The sequence below is a fragment of the Canis lupus genome, chromosome 6 (genome assembly GCF_048164855.1).
Source record: "Canis lupus baileyi chromosome 6, mCanLup2.hap1, whole genome shotgun sequence".
In the NCBI taxonomy this organism is placed as follows: domain Eukaryota; kingdom Metazoa; phylum Chordata; class Mammalia; order Carnivora; family Canidae; genus Canis; species Canis lupus.
In genome coordinates, this window is record NC_132843.1 from 10,612,786 (window position 1) to 10,638,429 (window position 25,644).

At 39.1% G+C, this 25,644-nt stretch overlaps 1 protein-coding gene across 8 annotated transcripts in view; it reads left to right on the forward strand.

Moving 5' to 3' along the window:
* DLGAP1 (DLG associated protein 1) overlaps positions 1–25,644 on the forward strand; it is an 874,662-nt gene that overhangs the window by 174,954 nt on the left and 674,064 nt on the right. For 6 of the 8 annotated variants that reach the window (XM_072828884.1, XM_072828891.1, XM_072828885.1 and 3 more), the window contains one exon: positions 16,119–16,257. The exons of the other annotated variants lie outside the window; for them this stretch is intronic. The gene's annotated coding sequence lies outside the window, so the exon portion shown is untranslated. The remainder of the gene's footprint in view (positions 1–16,118; positions 16,258–25,644) is intronic. 8 annotated transcript variants of the gene reach the window in all.

Here is a 25,644-nt window from a genome sequence, read left to right on the forward strand (position 1 = left end):
GTCCTGTGTTTCTCCCTCAGTAATGCTTGCTCAGTACAGCAATGCATCCCATCTGCAAAACTGATTTTCTCAAAGAGTGAATCTGGTTCCTCTAGTAAGAAAAACTTTGACCTTTTTGTCTAAAACTAAATTTTAACACAGAGCTTTTTTAAAAAATATATTTTATTTATTTATTCATGAGAGACGCACGGAGAGAGGGAGAAGCAGGCTCCCTGCGGGCAGCCTGATGTACGACTCGATTCCAGGACCCCAGGATCACGATCTGAGCCAAAGACAACCACAAGATGCTCAACCGCTGAGTCACTCAAGCATCCCTAACACAGAGCTTTTGAACAGTTAAAATTGTATAATAAAATGTGAAGGATTCTATACAAATAGCATGTTTGTATTGTAATCATTAGCTTGCTAACCTGAAACTCACTGCAATAGGGAAGCCAAGATTTCTAAGGAAGAGCTAGAAAGAAAACAGTAGAGACAGAATTTAAATAGAAGTTCAGAATTTGATTACTTCAGAAATCAACTCTTCCAGCTGGTCCTCATGCTTAAACCTAGAATTTTCTAGATAGATGAATACATTTGCAGAATATCTCTGGTGTTCAATACCTTGAATTCACATATGGCATTTTTCTTTTATAGTGTAACAGTAATTCTAGACTTTTTCAATGCTGCATTCTAGTGTTTTTACTTCTGGGTGAAAATAAAATATTAGAACATGAATGGCATTGTTATTTTGTTTCCCAAAGGGAAATTATTTCTACTATCAGCATGTTCACATTTAGTCAATATTACATGAGAATTAAATAGGCATGTTGAAAGGTCAAACGGGTATTTCTTAGATACATTTACCATGATATCTGACTGCAATTTGTCAGCAATTCAATAAATTAGCAATAGACTTATAAAAAGAGTTTCCTAATATTATAACAGTTAATATTTATTATGACTACTCAAATTTACCAATTTTTAAAAAGATTTTATTTATTTATTCATGAGAGATACAGAGAGAGAGGCAGAGACACAGGCAGAGGGAGAAGCAGGCTCCATGCTGGGAAACCGACGTGGGACTCGATCCTGGGTCTCCAGGGTCAGGCCCTTGGCTGAAGGCGGCACTAAACCGCTGAACCACCAGGCTGCCCAAATTTACCAGTTTTTAATAATTCATCAATCTGATATGTGTTTGTCACTGCTAAAAACCTTATTTAAATTATCTTTAAATAACTGCCAATCACTAAGCAAGAAAAAAATTACATGTAATTCAGCACTAATGAAGCAACTCTTTAAAAATCATTATTTGGGGACGCCTGGGTGGCTCAGCAGTTGAGTCTCTGCCTTCAGCTCAGGTCATGATCCTGGAGTCCCAGGATTGAGTCCTGCATCGGGCTCCCCATAGGGAGCCTGCTTCTCCCTCTGCCTGTGTCTCTGCCTCTCTCTCTCTGTCTCTCATGAATAAATAAATAAAATCTTTTTAAAAAAATCATTATTTGTATTGTCGATCTTATTCTTCACCAATCTCTCTAATGCCTAAATTCTTAGTAATAGTTTTAATATTTAATATCTCAAAAGTACTAGCAGATACTGAGCAGTTTTGCCATATTTTGGGTACAAATGGAGTAAATGGAACTGTAGTCACAGCACATGAAAATGGATCCAACTCACAACCCTTACTGCTGACACTAGAAATAGAAGATTAATCCCATAATATGCAAAGAGGAAGGAGGAGAAGTGAACTATGGTCACTGTGGCAAGAGCAGTGGGCTAAATTATTATCCTAAGACCCACTTCAGCATCAAATAAGCATTTATTCATGTTTGCATCTATTTTTCTCTCTCTCCTTCATTGGTTATCTTTTCTTCCCTGGTATACTTCCTTTTTTAAAAAAAGATTTTATTTTTATTTATTCATGAGAGACAGAGAGAGAGGCAGAGACATAGGCAGAGGGAGAAGCAGGCTCCCTGTGGGGAACCTGACGTGGGACTCAATCCCAGGACCCCAGAATCATGCCCTGAGCCAAAGGCAGATGCTCAACCACTGAGCCACCCAGGTGCCCCCCTGATATACTTTCTATTTAGCAATGCTATAGAATAAAATTATTCAAGGCTGTAGGGTGGCCAAGTCAGTGGGAGTGTCCAACTCTTAGTTTCCACTTGGGTCATGATTTCAGGATTGTGAGATCAAGCCCCTCATCTGGCTCCACGCTGAGCAGTAAGTCTGCTTGAGATCCTCTCCCTGTGCCCCTCCCCCTGCTCATTTGCTCACTCTCATTCTCTCTCCCAAATAAATAAATCTTTAAAAAAATAGAATAAAATTATTTAAAAATGCTGTTTCTTCCCTTCTAAGAGTTTCAAAAATAGCAATGAGATCAACACTTTCATATTCCAATAATTAAATATATATAATTACAAACATATACTATTTATAATTTTATATATGTATATATAAGCTATTAAAATCAAGTGAATTATAATTGTTTCTGTCCTTCAGCTCTTAGGAAGGTGAATTTTGGTCTCTGAAGAGTTGAACAGTTTTAATTGTACAGAAATATACAGTTGTACAGGTTAGTGGAGACCTCCAAGATAGTCTTCATTGACCCCCACTTCTTTGTTTTCACACTGTTGTGTAGTGCTGTCCTAAATTTTAGTAATTATGTGTGACCAGTAGGATACGGCAGGTATGATAGTTTGTCACTTCCAAGGTGCTGTTGTAAAAGATTATATCATCTATTTTGGCCAATCTTTCTTGCTCCCTTGGGTCCCTCACTCTGGGGGAAGCCAGCCCTATGGGGAGGCCTGTGTGGTGGGGACCTGAAGCCTCTTATCAGCAGCAGGCATCTGAGTGGTTTAGAAGTAGAGCTATATGTCACATTCAGCCTTCAAATGACTGCATCACCAGCTGACGGCTTTCTGCAACCTCGTGAGAGATCTTGAGCTAAGTGGTTGCCAGATTCCCAAACCTCAAACTATGTGAGATAATACATGTTCATTGTTTAAGGCTGCTAAGATTTGAAGTAGTTTGTTGTGTAGCTATAAATAAATAACACACCATCCGACAGGAATACTTCCTTTGGGTGCCAGGTTAGAATTTATGGTTGCAGACATGTCTTCCAACTCTAGTATTGGTTTAAAAAAATGTAGATGGGGAAAAGTTTCTCATTTAAACATATGGTTGTTCAACAAATTCAGATATCAGTCAGCAAGTTGAGGGGTCATGCTAATGAGCTAGTTTTAGTCCATGTAATTTGCTTTGGAAAATCAGGTTAAAGAAAAATGGCTCCCTAGTCAAAATGATCTCTCAGTATTCTACAAATTTCAGACTCTATTAAATCACTGAGATTAGTAATCACATTTTTAAGAAGCAAAATGTCACAGGAGAGTTCCATATACAGAACAATTGAGTGTTAATTCTACTTACTGGGTTAAAACTTTGTAGGAATCTGTTACTCCTTGAGAGAAAGTCTTAACTGAGGCACAGGGAGAAGGAAAAGGAATGTGAGAATTTCTTGTAAGTATTTATTGCATAACCCGAAGAATTTTGGAAAGCAAATGAAAAGCACAAAGGAAATTCAAAGGTGAGATTGGAAGTTTCCATAGACAAATTCTGCCTTCCTTGTGGTTTTACCTAGGGCCATGATGGCAGCTGGTGCACCTGGAGAAAATCCTACCCATCTGCTGCCTTCCCCTAGCATTCAGCTTGCCTCTGCTGGAGGTGAGCTTCCAGAATCAGTTGGGAAGACTAAGAACCTCGAGTTCTATTAATTCAGCCCAAGGTCCCCAAGGATTAGCATAATGAATCTAGATTTAGCCAATTGGCCTACATTTCCCTATACCCACCCGTCACTGCTAAAAGTTGATGGAAAAAAAGCAAGTGAAAGAAATGAGTCATATCAGGGTTTGGCTCAAGGCAGGGATTCTGAGCAGCCAGGTGACAGACAACCTGGGCAGAAGTCCAGACTCAGAGAAGGCAGGGGCAAGGTGGAAAGATGGTGAGGTAAAGAATAAATGCAAGTGGGGAATGAATCTTAGGAACCAGCTACAGATGTAAAGCAGCCATGGAGAGGGAGAAGGTCAAAGACCAGGAGCAAGTCTTGTACAGTCCTGCTTGGGAAACATTGAAATTGGACTTCCTTCTGCTTGTTGGACTGGATCTCAAAATATAAGCTCAGTGTGGAGTATAGACATGTGATGGCTGAGATGGGATCTGAGTATGGGAATGAGGAAACAGATGATTGCCCTGGAATGACTTCAGCATGTGGTTGTACTCACTACCTCTTCTCTTTTCCTCTTTATTTTTAGTTCAATGTACTAGGATTTCCCTGGCTCCTGAGAATCTTAACAACTTTCCCTGAAAATGCAAGAATGCACCAGACAAACTTTATGGATTTTCCATTTTATAATTGATTTCCCCTCCATAACTATGGCCCTCTGGAAAGTAATTTAACAAAGCACATATGACCAATTTATAAGAAGTTGTGGGAAAATATCTTCGTGTGTGCTGCTTGAAGAAACTTTGCTTAGGAAATCTTTCATTAGGATGTAATATGTCTTAGGCAGTTCTGCAATAGCAGCAGTACCAAAGACAGAGTGACTTATAAACAACCAAACTTATCCCTCAACAGTTCTGGAGATTCAGAAATCTAAGGGCAAGGTGCTGGAAGATTTCATGCCTGGTGAGGACCCTCTTTCTAACTCAGAGGTGGCCATATTCTCAATGTGTCCTCACGTGGAGATGAGGAAGCTCTGTGGTGTCTCTTTTAAAAAGGGACAGATTAAAAAAAAAAAAAAAAAAAAAGGGACAGATTTCATTCATGAGAGCTTTACCTCATGACCTCATCACCTCCCAAAGTGATTCCCTTCAAATACCATCACACTGGGGATAAGGCTTCAACATAGGAATTTGGGGCAGGCGCAAATACAAATATCTAATCTATAGCATAATAATCAATTCAGTGTTAACCATACTATTTTTAATGAGTAGGGAGTTTTATTTGTAAATCATTTTCTGTTGTTTATGTAGTTGAATGTTCTGAAGTAGCTGTAGCCTATTTAAAGGAAATATATTGGGACACCTCGGTGGCTCAGCGGTTGAGCGTCTGCCTTCAGCCCAGGGCGTGATCATGGAGTCCCGGGATCAAGTCCCACATCAGGCTCCCCGTGGGGAGCCTGCTTCTGTCTCTCTGCCTGTGTCTCTGACTCTCTCTCTCTCTCTGTGTCTGTCATGAATAAATAAATCTTAAAAAAATAAAGCAAATATGTCATTAACAAATATGAAAGGCAGTGTATGAAGAACACCTTTCAAATTTGGTAGCAACCCGTTGTCATAGGACATGTTGAGATAAACCATAATTGATTGATTTATAAATATTTAAATTCTAGGCACCAGGTACCAAGATAAAATGAGCAAGATCAACATAGATCCTTCCTTCACTGAACTTAGAATTCTGATGGAAATGAAAATATTTTTCATCTAAAATTTTCTTTGTCTTCTTTAGCTATGCATTTTGCAGTCAGATTTTACAACCATTTATAAAATCTTTGTTTTTCTTTAGTTTTGCACTTTATTTAATATGCAAGTATTATTTAAACATAATACTTAAAACAATTTTAATAAGTATTCATTAGAACTAATGAAAGAATTGATTAAACCTCAAATGAGGCGTAATTGCATCTCAGATAATTAAAAGCAATGTAGAAAGATGTCTACTCTGTTCGTTTTCTATGGCTACTCTAATAAATTAGCACAGGCTTAGTGGCTTAACACAACACAAATTATCATGCGGTTTGGAAGGTCAGATATCTGACATGAATCTCGTTGAGCTAAAATAGAATTGTCAGCAGGACTTCATACCTTTCTGGAAGCTCTGTGGGAGAATCCATTTCCATGCCTTTTCCAGCTTCTAGAGGCTGATCGCATAGCTTTGCTGGTGACCCCTTCTTCCTTCCATGAAGCCCCCAGTGCCCAACTGAGTTCTTGTCATGCTGCCCTCTCTCTTATTATTCTTCTGCCTCTCTCTTCCACTTTTCAGAATGCTTATGATCATATTGGTTCAATCTGGATAATGCAGCATGATCTCCTTATGTTAATTCAGCTAATTAAGAGGTTTAATTTCGTTTGCAACCCTAATTCCCCTTTGCTATGTAACCCAATATAGTTATAGGTTCTGGTTCTCAGGATATGAGCACCTTTGGAGCTTTTATTCCACCTACTATAGGTGCTGAATTTTCTGTCAGTGCAAGAAATGACCACCCAGTCCAATACATATCTGTTCTCTTCAGGAAAAGATTCCAGCATCTGTCTGAGTTACCTGCTTCAATTTTTATTAACGTTGTCTAGCTCCCTGTACTGAATCTGAGGTTCACCTTGGACTGTTTGGGCCTTTGCACTTTTTCCTACAGCTCTGGGAGTTACTAGCCGTTATTCTTCTCCATTTGGAAACGGTTCATCCTAGCTACCTAGTGTCCATCAGGAGATTGTAAGGAAGATGTGCTTTATATATACAATGAAATAATACACAACCATATAAAGGATGAGGTCTTGCCATTTGCAACAACATAGGTGGATCTAGAGGATATGCTAATTAAAATATGTCAGACTGAGAAAAACAAATACCGTATGATTTTACTTGTGTGCAGAATCTAAAAAACAAGTATATAAATGAAAAGCAGACTCAGACCTGCAAATTTAGATTGCCAGAAAGGAGGCCATGGAGGAGTAGGCAAAATGGGTGAGGGGGGGTGGGGCAGGAGATACAGGCTTCCAGTTGAGGAATGAATAAGTCATGGAGTCATGGTAGTCAAGGACACTGTAATAGTGTTGCATGATGACAGATGGGACCTACACTTGTGCTGAGCACAGCATAATGCACAGACAAATTCAATCACTATGTTGTACACCTGAAACAAATGTAACATTGTCAACTGTACTCAAAAAATAAAAAATAAATTGCTGCTTTAGAATTAAAAAAATAAAAAATAAAAACTTTTCACAATTAAAAAAAAAAAGGAAGCCATCACTGCACTCAAGCTTAGTTACTGACAGATGCGGAAGAGGTATAGAAGATTGGCTTTATGCACAATATTAAACATATTTATCTTATAGCAGCTAAACTCCTGGTCATTATTAATTCATTCAATTATCTTAACAATGCTGCAAGGGTAGGTACTTTCCCTGCGAATGAAGTCTTGATGGGAAGGAACATAATTTACTGCATGTCTACCAATCATGATTCCATAGTCTTTATATCTAGCCTCATAAATAAAAATAAGGAAGTAGGGATCCCTGGGTGGCACAGCGGTTTGGCGCCTGCCTTTGGCCCAGGGCGCGATCCTGGAGACCCGGGATCGAATCCCACGTCGGGCTTCCGATGCATGGAGCCTGCTTCTCTCTCTGCCTGTGTCTCTGCCCCTCTCTCTCTCTCTCTCTGTGACTATCATGAATAAATAAATAAAATCTTTAAAAAAAAAAATAAGGAAGTAATAGCATTTTACTTTGTATTGATAACTATGGAGCCAGTTGGCCTAAAATTGTGTCCTGGTATAATTATGACAACTAATTTTTTTTTCAGATTTTTTATTTGTTTATTCATGAGAGACACAGAGAGGCAGAGACATAGAGGGAGAAGCAGGCTCCCCAAAGAGAGCCCGACAAGGGACTTGATCCCAGGACCTCCGGATCATGACCTGAGCCAAAAGCAGACACTCAACCACTGAGCCCTCCAGGTGTCCCTGTGACAGCTAAATATTCATGCATATTTCCCGTGAGTCAAAACCTGGTCTTAGTGCTTCCTGGGACATATCTCATTCAGTGCTCCTCACAAATTTGTTATGTAGGTGACACTGTCCTCATTTTACAGATGTGGAAACTGAGACACTCTAAAATTAAGCAAATAGTCCAGGAACACAGAGCTACAGATTACTAGTCCTAACCCCAGGAAGCCGGGGACAGAGACTACCCTGCTGTGCTGCCCACACATTGCTTTTATATTGCTGTGTCTGGGAAGCTTTTAAAATCTATTCATCTTGTCTGCACCCTGAATTACTAGTTCATTCGAACAGTTTTGTTGTTGTTCCCTTGCTTGCCATTAAATCCTAACAATTACTTGATTTTGTTGCACTTAGTACAAAATGCATTCATTTCTTTTGTTTGTTCATAAGTGGGGCCACTGTTTTGAGATGGTGCAAGAAGACACTGTAAGTCCTCCTCAGTATTTTCTCTTTGCTAATTTCTTTTTTTAAAAAATATTTTATTTATTTATTCATAGAGATGCAGAGAGAGAGAGAGAGAGAGAGAGACAGGCAGGGGGAGAAGCAGGCTCCATGCAGAGAGCCTGACGTGGGACTCGATCCAGGGTAACCAGGATCATGCCCTGGGCTGCAGGTGGCACTAAACCGCTGCGCCACCAGGGCTGCCCTCTTTGCTAATTTCTGATAATAGAACCCACATAGACAAATATACCACCTGCGTGTTTGTGTGCATGCCCATAGGCGCACGCGCGCACACACACACACACACACACACACCGACTGCATAGGAAATACTTTTACTTCATTAGTTAAGGAACTTAGAAGTGCTGAGGACTAGCTCAAGTTTGCAGTTTTTCTGGCTGTATGCTGCTATTCTGCAACAAAACCTTGGAATTGCTGGAATTAACTAAATGCAGAACTACATAGCTATTGATGTGTTAAAGATACAAATGGATATGTTTTTCTTACCTTTGACAAGGAAAAGAGAAGAGAAAACAGAATCTTAACATTGGAAGGATCTTCAACAGTACCTAATGACCTAGTACATCTCTCCAATCATGAAATAATTTTTAGTTAGCATTCATGGCATTTTTAACGATGGTGAACAACTTTTTTATTCATTCCATTCTAACTTTAAGCAGATCTAATGTCTAGAAAGTTGTTCCATTATTGAGATGAGTTTCTGCTCACTTTTTCTTTGTAGGATTAGGTAATGAAGCACACTGCTTCACTGCTTGGTGCTTAATAGGAGTCCAGTATGGGGACACCTGGGTGGCTCAGTGGTTGAGCATCTGCCTTTGGCTCAGATCGTGATCCTGGGTCCTTGGATCAAGTCCCGCATCAGGCTTCCACAGGGAGCCTACTTCTTCCTCTGCCTATGTCTCTGCCTCTCTCTGTATGTCTCATGAATAAATAAATAAGATCTTAAAAAAAATACGGCCTTTAAAAAAAAAATAGGAGTCCAGTATATATTTGTTCGATGTATATTCATTCGCTTTTAACACAATGAACATTCAGTTCAATTTAGTAAAAATCTGTTCACAGCCACTAGCAGTTAGATAGACTTTCTTTTTTTTCTCTTCTTTTTTTTTTTTTTTTTAGACTCTCTTTTTACTAGTTCACTGGCTACAGGAGACCAAGTCATACATGGATCACTTTAATTAAACATATATTACAAAATATGCAAAGGATGCCCCCAAGATATCCCTAGAGGGATTTTGAATGGGCTGGGGAAGTGGAAAAGAGAGGAGGAGTCACAAAATGTTTTCTGGAGTAAATAAGCTTGAGCTGAGTCTTAAAGATGAGGAAGAGTTACCCCTGAAGAAGGAAAGCAGAGGAGACAGGACACTTTAAGAAGAAGAATAGGAGCAAAAGAGCAAGGAGACAGCATGCTGTCAGAACAATAGAAGCAGCTCTGTAATACAGGAGTGTAGATTAAAGCAGAGAGCACGCTGCCGGCTGGAGGGAGGATGAAGCCAGCCCATCAAAGGCCACAAATACAGGTGTGGTCACCTTCTATTTGTGAGAGCTAGCTATCGAGGGCGGCACAGGGTCGCACAAGAACAGCTATCCTCTTTTCCTTAATTTGGCTTCTTTTCAAGCAAAGCAGCTCATCCCTTTATTCCTGACCCTCTATGTCACATTTTCAGTCCTGTTCCCACTATGGACATTCTTTGAATATCTTCTAGATACCAATGTACTGCTTGAAATGGGGATCCCAAAACTGAACTGGATATTCTGGTTGTTTCCTGACAAAATCAAAGTGTAAAGAAATTCATGTTTTTCTTTTGCACACTCTAATCCCATTAACGCAATCTATTTGCATTAACTTTTTGGTAAGCCATGTCATACTGTTGATACATTTGAGTGTGTAGCCAATTAAAATGCTGAGTCTTTTTTCAGATGGCCTACTTTGTAGGCAGGACTTTCTAATCCTTTCCTGATGTCTTTTTATTTTATTTAACCTTTGCGCATTTCTTTGCATTATTAAATTTCACCCAGCTCACCATGCCTTATCTTCCTGATGAGATCATTGGAATCCAGGCTATGTCTCCTGTATAATCACAGATTTAGCTTTTTGCCATTTACCTATGTGATGAGCATGATTTTATATCTTGGGGCAAAGCAGCATAGATCTATTTGTTCCTAAGAATTTGAGGCTTTGTAAAAGGCATGAAAAAGATTCTCACTCATCTCCTCCCACATAAAATATATATGTAACATTTGCCTAGAAATATGAGTATTAACAAGTGGTTTAACCCCATGAGATCTTCATTTATACTTAATATGTCCATACATAACAAAATAAACTGAAATACATGCCCCTAAAGAAGATAATGCTCCTTCCTTTCCTATTTCAGACAAAGGTAGAGACATTATTAAATATTTAATCACAAAAAAAATGATCCTTGTTTTCAACATACATGTCCCTGACATTATATGTACTCATTCCTTGATTTTCAAGATCCATGTTTATTATATGCAATTGTTTTTATTTTCAAGAGTTCTTGCCCTTAACATTATAGACTGGAATGTATACAAAGTAACAGACACTATAACACATAAAAGAGAAATCAGTAGACAACACAGAGAGATTATTCTGAGGGACAGTACATGTTATTTAGAATTCGATTTGAATTCTCCTTTAGGGTGCAAATAGCCCTTTGATGAAACTTGACTGTTTATTTTTGTTTGTTTATATTATTATTTCTATCATTTATATTACATATCACAGTGCATTAACCTTGCTGCCAAATATTAGGTGTTCTACTCTGTAATGACACATAGGTCAGTACCCAACCCAGTAAATGTCAAGGGACTGTTTTAGTTTTCTTTGGGATTTGGTTTATATCTAAAGATCATGTTACTTCTCCTGCAGGGTAATGCAGACCCAGAAAGAAACTGAGTCTCATCACCACCACCACTGAATATATCATATCAGTAAAAATTTTCAGAGCACAATCTCTCTGCCATTTGGTAGGGAGAAAGTGGATGGACTTAATTAATGGATAAATTATCTTTTCCTTTGCCCCGTACCCCCAAAATATCCAATTTGTGTATGGTTTAGGCTCAAAGTAAATATACTGTTTTCTGTATGACTTTTTGAGTAGATCACACATATGAAAACAGTAAAGAGTTATTTCTTTGGGTGTGTTCCACATTCCATATCTCTATACCCTCATCTCCTCTCACTAACCTCTCTGGTACTTCTTTTCTTTCCCCTCCATCTCTCCTCTGTCTTTTCCAGTTCCATTCTAACTGCCCCCCACCCCCTGCAGTGGTTTGCTGCTTTGCTGTATATACTGTGCTGAGAGTCCTTGAATTCATTTGTGTGCCAGGCATTGTCTGAAACAAAAATCATTGATGCCTTGCACATGTGTATGACTAATGTGTTCAGATGTACGTAGTTGCTTTCATGACTGATAACCTACAAAGTCATGTACAGGCCGTGCTCAGTTTGCTTGGCTGTATTCCTAACTTGGAAAACAGCTTGTAAGATCAGTGTTTCATGAGATTTGTATTAGGAGCATAGGGAGATAAAGGTTTAGAAGTCTGCATGGCTCCCACTCTTCTCAATATCTCAAGGTTCAAGATCATACAGGGTTCCAAAGATAAGGCAAAAGCAAAAGCCTAGGAAATTAGTGCATCCTCCACACTTGCTTCTGTTTGCTCTGTGATCATTTTCATTTTGGTATATGCACTACTAGGATTAGGGAGGTATTGCTATAATGAAGTATTAGGAAATTATTCAAATGAAATCAATTAAATTGTATTAATTTTTCCAAGTTGTATTATAATTTGGTTATGGTATATACTGTTTTAATATATATATTTTCAGTTTTCCCACATAATTTTGATATTTACATTATTCTTCCCTTTGGAGAGGAAAGGGAGAAATTTGTGGGTGATAAGCCTTTCTAGCTGGGGTGAGAGGGGGAATGAAATATAAAATAGAATGTGAATCCAAATCAAACTATCCTGTCCTTCAAAGATGGAAACTTTACATAAAGTAATTTGTCAACAGTTATTTGACAGTCTTGATAGTTATTTTGAAAATGGGGGTCTTTTGGGGTGCCTTGGTGGTTCAATGGGTTGAGCATCTGCCTTCAGCTTAGATCATGATCTCAGGGCCCTGAGGTTCAGCCCCATTTCAGGCTCCCTGCTCAGCAGGGAGTCTGCTTCCCCCAACTCTCCGTCCCTCCCCACACACACTCTCTCTTTCTCTCAAACAAATAAAATCTTAAAAAAAAAAAAAAAAAAAGAAAATGGGGCTCTTTATTTTGTTTAAATACATATTTGACTCTTCCAGGGAAAATTCTCAAGGCTAATCCTAGCCCTGAATTTGGGGTGATAACATGGATCAGAGAAGTCACATGCTTCTCCAAGGGGAAACAAAAAAAAACCCTTGCTTTTAGCTGACAGACTTTGACAGTTTTTTTTAATATATGTATAGCTCCTGTCACAATCCATAATAATTGCTTAATAAGGAAATGGAAAATGAAGTGGCCAATTTATAATTTGCTCTAATTCCCTTTCATGTTGATGAGCATATTAATTCCTAAGGGTTTACCTATTGCTGGATTAGTTTATCTTTTGGAGGGCAGGAAGCCAGCAGGTATCTCAGTAATACAAAATCCTGAGAGTAAATCAATCAGGGGAGAGTAATAGAGCTTTGGGTCTTTAAACTAGAGTATATAAATACTCTGGGAGACAGTTCATTGAGAGGAGTAAATGATTTGACTGTCAAATTTCTTTGATGAATATGGTTTTAAGGCAAGTTCTTGTTAACAATTCTAAAATGCAACAGTTTCCATATTAAACCCTAACTATTTAGCCAGATGTTGCAATGAAGGTCATCTATACATGTATATGACAAACCCCAAATTTCAAGTTTAACAACCTAATGACTTGGCATCAGGTTATATTTTACCAGCTGAAGAGACTTTACCTGAGTGCCCTCCTCTAGCTCCTAAATCAGGTAATGGTCCCTCTTGCCACGTTGATGATTTTGGCATCCCATATACAATTTTGACATTTTGTTCAATATTTCTCCTCATTTTCCTCTTAGGGATCCTGACACCCCTCTGCTTACCCTGTATCCTGCGTTTACAAGGGTTTCAAAGTGTAAACACAACTAACCTCTTTACTCTTTCTGCCGGCTTCTCTCCTTGAAGTGAGAATAAATACACACACCATTAGAGTCCTTGGCAGCATGTTATTTCTGCTCTTTCAGCCAGAATCAATGTCAGCATCACCTTGTGGAAGTTTTAGTGGTGCTCTTCACATCTGCTCTGTCCAGGAGAGAGAGGACCCAGACATTGCATTCCTTCCCCTCCTCCTAGCCATCTTTATCCTTTTCTTTTGGTCAAGACACACATTTCTTTGTGTCTTTGGACTATCAAGGAAGCCTTGCCTTATAGAGCAAGAATAGTCCAATTGCTTTTGTAGCACATTGTGCTTTACAAGGAGGACACATTTTTAATATATTTGTACAGTTTTAGTACTTAACGTTCTCTGAGGAGAGAGCAAAAACCAGAATATTAGTATAAATCCAAAATATTTTTTCAAGGCTTTTACCACAAAGGACATTCATATAATAATAAAATGAAACCCTTGGTTCATCATGATGTATGTTTGTGCACACACACACACACACACACACACGCCCAGAGGCATATTTTTTCCCTAAGGATTCTAAGTTGAGTAGGTCAGAGTAAATGTTACAAAACACATGGGAGTAAAACTGATTTTTTTTTTTGGAAGTAGCAAAAGTTGTGCACAGGAGTATGATTTTTATTCCTAGTATTGCTTTTGACTAGGTGTTGCCACAGGGCTGGCCAGAAGAGCTGTGCATTGAGTGATTTGCTTGTAGTAATGCAGATAGTCAGTGGTTCAATCTGGATTAGCATCTGAATGCTTGCTTGATGCCTTGAGTTGTCAGTGTTCCACTTCACTCCAGTCCTTGTTCATAAACATGAATATTAAATAAATTATTGGGTAGGACATTAACATCTGATCTTTGTTAATTCTATTGCTAATGAAACCAAATAAAAAATACTGACAACGAATTCCCTTGGGATTAATTGAAATTTTCTAGATCAAAAGTTTGTAGTATTTTATATTAAACACGGTTGCCTTTGTACCTTTTTCTTTGCCTTTGCAAAAGTAAAAAAAAATAAATTTATATTTAGCTTATTTGGGAAAAAGATTATTTATATCACCTAGGTAGAGGTTTAAGTAGTAATGCCTCTCAGCCTTAGTTTTAGAGCTGAGACGTGTGGGAATAGTTTATAAGAAATGACCTGGACTTCAGGATAGATGAAATGGTGGCAGAAAGATGCTGAGTTTCATTAGTAGAGCTCTTTTTTTCCATGCTCAGAGTTGGCACTTTGCTGAATATGGAGAACAGTGGTCACTAATGAGCACAGATAAACACACTCACACACACACACAAATAAGTAAACACAGAGCAAAGGGTGAGGAAAAACAATTTCCTTAGCAAGATGGTAGACAGACAGTACTTTGTTGAATAAAGTCACGAGTTAAGAGCCCAGAAATCTGCAATTTGGGACAAATGAAAACAAGTCTTCATAGTCATTTGTCCCCTCTGCTTCCCAAACAGGATCAGTAAATTGTGGCAAAAGGCAATCTGAAGGCGAAATGAACTTGGATGTGTACACTGTTCCATAATGCATTGAGTCTAAACCTCTGTGAAGGGGTTTAGAATCTGATTCTAATTCCTGCAGTATTTCCTACTACCCCTCAGTGCCTCTTCTCTGCTTTGACCAGGTTGATTTGATTTCTTCACTGGTTCATCAAGAGAATGTTATGCCTTTGTTTATGGTTTCTCCCACTCTGCCTTTTAAAGCCTCTGCATGTCTTCCCAGATTTTGTCCCATTGAACTCCATACTAGTCTTCACGGTGTAGAACTGGACTACCAGCTGTCCCGATTCATCCTTCTGTATGTTTCCTCTTCCATTAAGCTATTTCAGGTCATGTCTTCCTCATTTGTGTTTCTACACCTATCACAGAACCAAGGGGCACTAGAGGACATTCCTTGATTCAGTGTGTCTCTGTGAGAAGTAAGAAGTAGGGTCAGATGGGAAGAAAATTTTTGCATTTCAACCTTTCCCCAGTTTTCATAAACTGGGACAGGTCAAGATGTACATATTTATATTAAAAAGATGCTAAATTTTTTAATGCTCTCTTAGTGACCTCAGGGTCTGATTGTCTGCAGGAAAATATAAACAATGTGATTGGAAGCATTATTTTAGATTCTGGATGTGCTTCCACCTATAGGACTAAAGATAGGAATAATGTCTTAGATGAGTCATGACAGAGTCTAATAAAACCTAGATATTAGACCTGCCTCCATTACCAGTGGGTAGGCATTTCAGAATTAACATCAAGAGCTATCAGTTTTCTTTCAACAAGCTGGGTGACCATGGCCATGGTGTTTACCTTCCCTGGGTATGATCATCCTTATTAAGCTTCAAAGCAGTTTGGACCAATTGATCTATCTCTAAATCTTGCAGGGCCAAAGTTTCCATTTCCATATAATTGTTGATAACTGAGGTCATCAATCAATAGTAGCATCTCTTCTTCTTTTTAAAAAAATTTTATTTATTTTAGAGAGAATGTGTGGGAGGGGCAAAGAGAGAGGGAGAGTCTCAAGTAGACTACATGCTGAGTCTGGAGCCCAATGTGGGGCTCGATCTCATGACCCTGGTATCATGACCTGAGCTGAAACCAAGAGTCATGCTTATCTGACTAAGCCACCCAAGCACCCCAACAGAAGCTCCTCTTTATGCAAAATAAGATACGTGTGGTTTATGGCACTTAAAACAATCATTTCTAAGAATTAGAATTCTAAATTTTAGGCCTTGAGAAGAAGAGCCTCCCAGAAATCATTTGCCATGGCCAAGCCTTTTCTCTCTCCTACAACCGTGCCCACCTTACACAGCACAGCATGGACATGATAAAGATGTGCAGATCTTCAAAGTTATTGTGCATCATGTGGTGAGTAAAATATGAGATGTTATCTACTAAAGACTTATTTTTGTCTTCTCTGAAGCAGAAAAATTCTAGAAAGGGAAAGGCAGGGAAGCTGGCACAGAGATGAGAGGTACAGGGCCCAACACGAGAGCAAAGGGAGATGGAAACAACGAACCAGTACAGACGTAAATGGAACGGACTGCTGGAATTGGATTGAATTACGAAGGACTTTTGTCTGGTCTTGAGCAAAATCTACCAGAGATTGGGTAGCTATTTATACTTATTCCGGCCCAAAGCAGCTGTTAGTATCTATACTAGCCTAAATTGTGAGCACATTAGAAGTAGGGATAATGTCTTTTCATAATAAGAAATAAGTCCTAAGAAATATCTCTGTCTCGTTTACTATGTTCACATATCTCAGAACATTATTTTCTTTTTCTCACTGAAACTTATCTTTTGGGTAAATCATAATCCTACTGCTTTTTTTTTTTTTGTAACTTCAAAGCATCCTGCAAAAGGTCAGGGCTGAATGGATGGACTTGATTGGCCACAAAATCCTACTGTGTCATGTGTTAATGTATTTCTTAAGATGTTTCCTTCGTGTGACTTTGCTGAGTTAATGAATGATCATTTGCTATTTCCCCAGAAGCAGAGCAAGTTGGTGAGTAGCTGATATATCACTACCTACAGTTCACACTGCAGCAACTGCCTGCATTTATCCTCTTCCAGGGATTTCAAATGCCAGCCCCCAGCACTAGGCCTATTGATAACAATCTTGAACTGCTAGGGTACTTTGAATCTGAAGATCAATCTCCATGTATCTTAAAAGCATTCAGCTTCAAAAATTCTTGAAAGTGAGAAAGATGTGACTTTGTTTAAGAAAGAAAGGTGGCTCATGATTAGTGGCCATCACAGCCATTGTGATATGTGAATTGGTTTCTGATGTTCAGTTCTGCGGTGATAAACAGCACTGACATCTGGGGCAATGTTCTCTCTTGTCTCATCATCAGCAAATGTTTTCTTTAATGGCTGCATTTGAATTCGGCAAAAAAAAAAAAAAAAAACTGTTATTTTTGGATTTGAAGGTAAACCTAATTGCTTTGTTTTGTTTTGAATATTCAGCTTTCCCTTTCTTAGCTATTAGATTAAACGGAAAGCAGAAATGTTTTAAAAGCCCATTGCTGGAAGAGAGTTATGAGTGCTTTTTTGTGCAAAACAAAGGAGTCAACAATTCAATGTTTTGTGGGAATGTTGCCAATTTTTCTTTTTTTTTCCTTTCTAACTCCTCAATATTAGTGAACTCAGTTTATTTTCAGTGGGTATAATAAAGCCATTGCCAACCCCACCTTTAAATATTTTCCCCAGATTCCCCCTATCGATACTGAATACTCTCAATATTTCAGAAAGATACACTCCAAATTGTTGTGTCAGCCTCCATTTACGGAGGTCTAAGTGAATAGACATCATTGCACACTCACAATAACAGAATGACCAAAAGGAGGCAAAACAGAAATGAGACCCACTCAAAATTCCACAGAATGCCTCCCTCTCTGTTGCGCATGAAAGCATTGCTTCTCTGGTGACACAGCGCTGGTAGACGCTCCCTGAACATTCCTTATGGCAGCTCAGTGTCACTCCGCATGGGGACATGCGCTTCAGTTCTAGATGCCAGATGCTTGTTAAGTTCTTGGTTCAGAGCTCCTTGAGAGCTAGGATGGTGCCTGGGATAGTGAATGCTCAGTGTATACATGTTACCCACCCCTCTGACAATGCCAAAATAAATGTGGGCCTGGGAAAGAGGAGACACAGCAATGACGGATGCTTTAGAAGTAGATGAAGAGGGTTATTTGTCTTAGAGACACATGAGCTGAAAGTTAAACCATGTTCTTTCTCCCCTGGTAGCCTCAAGCATATGTCCAAGGTACCCTCCTGAGGCTTAATAGGGAATGCGGCCGTGAGATCCTCATTCATATTTTCTTTAGCAAAGCTCAGCCTACAGCACTTTTAACATTGGCTTCTGTGTTGGATGTTATTTGAACCAAGGGCCGTGGGGCTACCAAATATTTTTAAATCCTATTTTGTTGTATAAAGAAAAATAGTATGTGGCCAACAAATATACTCTATTTTCACTGGATTTTAAATGATGCAGAGCACTCATGGGCATCTGCTTACTCATCTGTCAAGTGAGACCTTGAATTTTTAGTCTTCTTCAATTTTAAGCAAATTCTATCATTCTCCAAGGAGGGCCATATACTACAGGGGATGGTCTCCAAATTGATTACTAAGAAAATGACTGGGGGGGGGGGCACCTGGGTGGCTCAATTGCTGAAGCATCAGCCTTTGGCTCAGGTCATGATCCCAGGGTCCTGGGATGGAGCCCCCCATCAGGTTCTCTGCTCAGCAGGGAGTCTGCTTCTCCCTCTCCCTCTGCCTGCTGCTCTGCCTACTTGTGGGCTCTTTCTTTCTTTCTTTCTTTCTTTCTTTCTTTCTTTCTTTCTTTCTTTCTTTCTTTCTTTCTTTCTTTCTTTCTTTCTTTCTTTCTCTCTTTTTGTCAAAGAAATAAATAAAGCATTTTTTAAAAAAAGAAAGAAAAACCCTGGGGGCAAAATAAGGACCCCCTTGGTCCCATCTTGCCTGACTCTGATTTAGTAGGCCTCCTCTGAGCTCAGTGCTCCCATCTGTAAGATCAAGTTCTCAGACTAAATGAACTTGACAGACCTTCCAGCTTGAAAAGTCACACAATTCAACATCTGGAAAACTTTCTTAAAAAATAAATAACTGATAGGACTTATGTCTATGAGGTCTTTAAAAAGAAAGACAAACACCTATCCCTCTCTCTGTCTCAGTGCACCTAAGCATGTTTTCCTGGAGCCTGGGCCCCTCTTAAATTAAAGTCCTTTCATGTCTGTGTTTCTAGAAAGTATTTAGTCCAGTTGAACTTAGCTTCTTGGGGCATTATATATTTTACTTGTGTAAATTCTACTCATGGTTTTGTGATCTCTTTCAACCAGAATTGGGACAGGAAGAGGAGTGTGTTTTTATTTTTGTGTATAGGTGTTTGACATTCTTTTTTTTTGCTTTGTTTTGTTTTGTATTGGATATATTAGACATGGTAGCTGACTCAACTGTATAGTTATATTCTTCCTAAATCCATACTTCAGGATTCAGGATTTTGTTTTATTTTTTTCAGTGTTACATGGATCTGCTTTTAAATAAATTGTTGAAGCAATCAGATGTTGAAAAATTTCTTGTTTTTTAGTTCAGCTCTACAGGGGGAGTCTGTATGACAGAAGTGACACGTTGTCACTCCCCTTCATAGTGGGAAGTTGCATTAAACTGGGTACAAAGACTCCGTTTTTCTCCTTTTTTAGGTAAAGTTTCTCAGTAAAAATGCTGCTTACAAATGATGGTGATAAGCCTGAGAAGGTGCAAGGCCACTAAATATGAACATAAAATTATGAGAACACATATTTCTGGGCTGAAAAAAATTAGCCCCTCAGCAATTTAATTAAACATGAAATATAAAAGAGCGAAAATATTCTTTAATGGTGATCTTCAAAATTGTTGGCATCAGGACTTTCTCAGGTACAGAGAAACAGTGTGACGCTGCAGCTGACGAGTTTATTTTTTGCTCCTTGTGAACTACTCAGGGAGGTGACAGCTATGAGTGTTGTACCTAATAGCAGGAGCCAGCTCACCACAAATTATAAATACTGAGGTTAACGTAGTGATAACTTCTCCCACTTAAACATTTTACCCTCTCAAGTAACAAAACCTTCTGTTTCTTCTAAGTCATAACTTTTCTTTTGAAACTGCTATGTGGGCCAAGGGCAAAGAAAGCATCTTGGACTAGAAAGGAAGTTTCCCCAAGACATCTGCAGATACTGCCCCCTGCCTGCCATGATGTTCCAGAAGAATTTCTGCTGGATTTGTATGTGCAGTTTGCTTGGTGGAGCTTAAACCCTTTTCTCTACAAAGAGCCCAGGCTGGTAAAGTGACCTGCCCAAAGGCATGTGGCTGAAGCATATCAGCTTAGAGACTTTAGATGCAATTATGGACAACAGAATAGTAGGACAAGATAAAGAACGTTTGCAAATGGCCTATGGATATGGGGAGATTGAAAGTTGAAAACCACATAATAAAATCCCTCCCTACTGAATGGCTACTGACTGTGCTTAGGGTCACTGTGTTGCTTGACTCCTTTGGGCAAATACATCTAGAAACGATATCCATTGTTATTTATCTTTGCCAGAACATCCAACCATATCAGGCCATTAATTTGATAGGTTCTTCAGTGCTCCCAAGTAGCCAAGAACACACCTGGTCTGTTTTCTTTATTTTACAAAATGAAATTCCATTCGTACTTCATTCATTCACTCCTTTATTCATCAATTCAGGAAATACACATGGAGCATTTAATGTGTGCCAGGAGATGTTCTATGCATTGGGAATAATAGTGTGAACAAAATGGACCAAAACTTCCCCTCATGCTGCTGACATTATAGAATAGGGAGCATACAACAAGGAACAGAGTAAATTCAGACAGCACATATAGTGTCTGATATGGTGATGGGTGCCCTGGAGAGAAATAAAACAAGGAGGGGACAGTGTTGGAATCTACAGTACAGGAGGAAATGAAAGAAAGCCTAGCCGAACAGGTCATATCTGTGCAGATGGGACGTAGACAGGTACTAAGTGGACATCTGGATGTTCCAGATGGAGACAGCACCCAGGGCCCTACGTGGCAGGCTGTCTGGCGAATCTGGGTATGCTGATGCAGCCGCAGGGGTGCTGGAGAAGGCTGAGGCCAGAGGCTGCAAACATCAAGGAGACTTGGATCCCACTGAAAGGACTTTGGCTTTCCTCTGAGGGAGAAAGAAAACTACTTGGTAGGCTTTGAGAAAGGAGTGACATGACTGACTTTTTTTCTTGAGAGACAACTGACATAGAAAATTATATTAAATTCAAGTGTAATTGACTGATTGTGTAAGAGTCTCATTGTGGCCACTGTGTTGAGAAAAGACTGAAAGGGAGAGATTGGGCCAGAGTGGTGGGGGGTGTGGGTGGAGGGGGTCATTTGTAAGCTTGAGAAGGATAATAGGCATCCAGGTGGAGGTGAAGGAGGAGAGCTTGATACATGAATCTGGAGTTCAGGGGAGCTCTGCGTTGATATTTCTAGCTCTCCTTTTCTACATTTATGGTAATGTGTCTAAATGTCTCCCCTCTTCCCCCGTGAATAATTAAACAGATTCAGCAGCTTCTGTAAGAAAATGATACAAAAGGCAGTTAATTAAAGCAGAGAGCCATTTGTGGGCCTGATTTACGGGAAAATAATAGAGAAGAAAAGGAAGTTTCACTTCAGGATAAAATAAATCCTTATGGGTGAAATATTGACAAACATTGCAGACTCCAAGGAATAAACATCCTTAAGGAATTGAAAATATGGTTAGGGCTCCTGCTTAGGGCTCCTGCGTTGTGTTCTTCAAGTCACTGTGAAGGTCATTGTTAATTGTTTCCTTTGAGTTTTAAAGTCAACATTGATGCTTGTTTATTCGTTTGTTTTTTTTTTTTTCTTTTTCCTCCTGCTAGGCTAATTAATGCAGTTATATAGGAATCCAGGATAGGCTTGTGGAGAGGCAGCATGAGCCTGCAGCTGGAGCTCCTATGTGAAGGGCAAGGGAGCCAGGAGTGCCCTGTCTAGTGCTGACATTTGAGAGTGACTTTGATTAAAATCACCAAGGTTTTGTTCATCTCCCTTTCCACTGGTACCAGGTTAATACCCAAGGAATTAAAGTAGTTTAGTTATGTTTCTCACTGGAATATTGAATTTGAGATCTCTGTATATACCAAATTCTTAGAAAACAGGCATTTAATGATATAGTAGAAAGAAGAGTGAAAACTTGGTTTATACTCTCACATCTATCACTGAGTGACCTTGGGAAAGGCATTTAATCCTCTTGACTATAGTATCTTTATCTTTCAAAACTTTGCTAAGAAAAATACAGGATAACGTTTCTACGGATGCTCTCACAGTAATGGGAAATAGAAATGAGGTAGTAGATCATAATCATTAAAACCATGAAAGCTGAGTCTAGACCTACTCTGGTTCCAGTTTTCATCCCAGCTAGGTGAACTTGGCCAAGTTTTCTGAACTTCTGCGAGCTTCAGTTTCATCATTTGAAAAATGGGACTACTAGTATCACATCTCATTTAACAGGTGATTTTGAAAATTAAATGCCTTAATCCATACCAAATGCTTACACCATGCCCAACGCTTGAGTGTGCTGAGTGGTGATTTGCCGTGGATAGTACTACTCGTATGGCTACTGCTATATTCCTCTTCCTCTTCCCCACCACCAGTACCACTGTAGGTAAACTTCTCAACATAACCAAAGCTTCTTAGAGGGTAGTAGAGTTCCAAACATAATTTTGGAATGACAGACCTTATCTCATTGGGTGTTACAGCTTTGAAGATATCTTTATGAAAGAATTGGTACCTCTCTTGCTCTCTCTCTCTCTCTCTCTCTCTTTTTTTCCCTTGAATGGAGAAATCAAGTTAAGTTAATAGATGTCATGGGGAGTTGGAAAGAAACCTAATGAACTCGAGGCTTTGTCATTCCAAATCAAAGAAGGTACTTGACCATCTGTTGTACAGGCCACAACAATTCTGACACTACCTTCTAGATCATCCCGTGATGATCTAGAAGAATCTTGTTTTCTCTTCTAAATAGTTACCTTGAAGACTGAAGTCCAGATTCACAAGGAGATGGGGGTGTGGGGACAGGCGCTGTGGACTGTGGGACTCATGCTAGCCAACTCCTCACTGGAGCAAGAAGTGGTGGCTGAGTTCATGGTCTGCTAGATTCTCAGCACCCCCAGAAGTGTAGAGCATGTGACGAACACTCAATGGGGTGAAATGGGAGTTAGAGGTCTAGTGATATCATAGATACTCTGCTTTAACATCCCCCTGATATAAATGTTCTCAGGCTATCTGTGCTTAGCCAAAGGCCCACTTGAAAACAAATTTTTAAAAAGCAGAAAGCACCCCCAAACAGAACACTGGTAATAGAGACATTCTAAGTCAGTGAGTAACAGAAAACAAGGGTGGGGTGGTTTCAAATAATGGGTACATAATACTTATTGAAAATTAAATGCATACTTTATAGAGTTAGTTGTATACATACACATGCTAACAATACAATTGGTGTGTGCTTTTCTGTTACTACCAAATCATCCAGTTTTGTTACTTCTAAAACTGCTATATGAAAAAGTTTTGTCCTCAAAATTCTGACTAAATGTGTTTGGTCTTTTGAAAAAACACCTGCCATGATTCTTCTTCTTCTTCTTCTTCTTCTTCTTCTTCTTCTTCTTCTTCTAAATAAGGGAAGTGAAAAAAAATCAGAACATTTTCTTCCCTATTGTTAAAAAATGAAATTCAACTGAGTAAATTTTAAAGATCTTATTGGCTTTATCCAATGATTCATGAATTGGGCAGCATCCAATCTAGCAGATAGAAAAGAACACGGAGGAGCTGTACTAAATGAAAGACTTTTATAGGCAGAGGGTATAACTGAACCAGTGTGAGTTTGCTCCTTGGTGAGTCAGAAACTGCACCAGGTTAAGCTGGCACACAAAGAAAATGTATTTGCACCAAATACGGAGACCACGAGGATGGCTTCCAAAGCCAAGCCTCTCTAAGCAAGGGTGAATGGGTTCCTTTTGTTGAGGGTTAAGATGAATATTTACATAGGGAAATATGTCTTGTCATCCCTAGAGGCAGGCGTAGGGCTGTGCATGCACCTTGAAAAAACATGCCTTTTCATATGTTGTGTTATGTAAATAAGGCTTGTGCTCCTCCTTGGGTGGAGATTTTAGTATTACAATGAGATAAAGGTGATTGTAGGTCATTCCAAAGGTCACTCCAAGCTGTGTGAATCTGGGGTTTAGCTCAAAGGGTCTGCATGATATGGGCAGAGGAAAATCTTGTGTGTGTGTGAGGGGGGCATTGCTACCATTTGAGGGATGGTTTCTGGTTTCATTTGCCTGAGATAAGAGGTAAGCTTGAAAGAAGAGCTTAAGGGAAAATGTAAGACAAAGGTTAGTATGAGCAGGTGGGCAGTAAAGGTCTAGCTTAGGGTCTAGCTGATGACAGGGGGAGCAGGAACATGAAGTTATACTAGCAAACAACAGATTGGTTGAAGCAGCATCACCTTCCTTTTTTTATTTATTTTTCTTAAATATTTTATTTATTTATTCAATGAGAGGCACACAGAGAGAGAGAGAGAGAGAGAGAGAGAGAGAGGCAGAGAAACAGGCAGAGGGAGAAGCAGGATCCATGCAGGGAGCCCCATGTGGGACTGGATCCCGGGTCTCCAGGATCACGCCCTGGGCTGAAGGCAGCGCTAAACTGCTGGGCCACCGGGGCTTCCCTCACCTTCTTTTTAAACAGGTTATTTCACTAGTTCTGATCAGATGATCTCTGATTCATTGGTTTAAGATTCCACTTCTGGGAGAGTTGAAACTGTAATTAAGTCTAGCTTTGATGATAGGGGGCTTAGCACAAGTGACTGTATTTTGAGACTGTTGTCCTCTTTTAAATAAATATTTATGTTAAGAACTTCATAAAACCTAATTATGCTTTATTATATTTTATAATTTTATCATCCTCTGCTCCTTCTGAGGAGTATCAGATAAATATCCCCTAGACACACATGCACACAAACGCTCTCTCTCTCTCTCTCTTTCTCTCTCCACGCAAATAATAAAAACTCCTCAATAATAATAACTAAGACAAAAAATATGGGGATGCAGAGTTCCTCCTCCTCAAGTGGTGCTAAAATTGCATGTTTTCAGTGGTAATGTTTGCATATGTATTGAAGGCACTGGATGTTTATGAAAAGGTTTTCCCATTCCACGAAGATGACTTAAAAGGAAGCTTTGCATATGAAAAACTGATGAATCTGAACCCTGCCCCCAATCTTACTTCCTTTTCAGTAGGTAGGTGTGATCATGTTAGGTGAATAAAAGAGCGTGTTTGCATTTCATTGATATAAATGCTCTCCAGCTCTCTAGAAATAGCAGCAGAATCAAATCTTACTTAAAAAGAAAGCCTAATGCTTCTTGGCAAAGTGATACTGCCCAAGCGGATTCTGATGATGCATCATTATTCCCTGCTGTAAGGTCAATGAATTGCTCTGGGACTCTGTGTTATCTCTGTGCTGCTGTTGTTTGGAACTTGCTGCTCATTTTGAAATCTAGGCCTATTGCTTATAAAGAAAAATAGCTTTGCTAGGATTAAGACTTTGAAGACATTGGAATGTTTGTTTTATTGCCTTAGAAGAAAAAAAAAAACAAAGCAATAAAGCTGCTAAAACAGCAAGCTTTGCTTTTTTTCTGAAATCCCTTACTTTA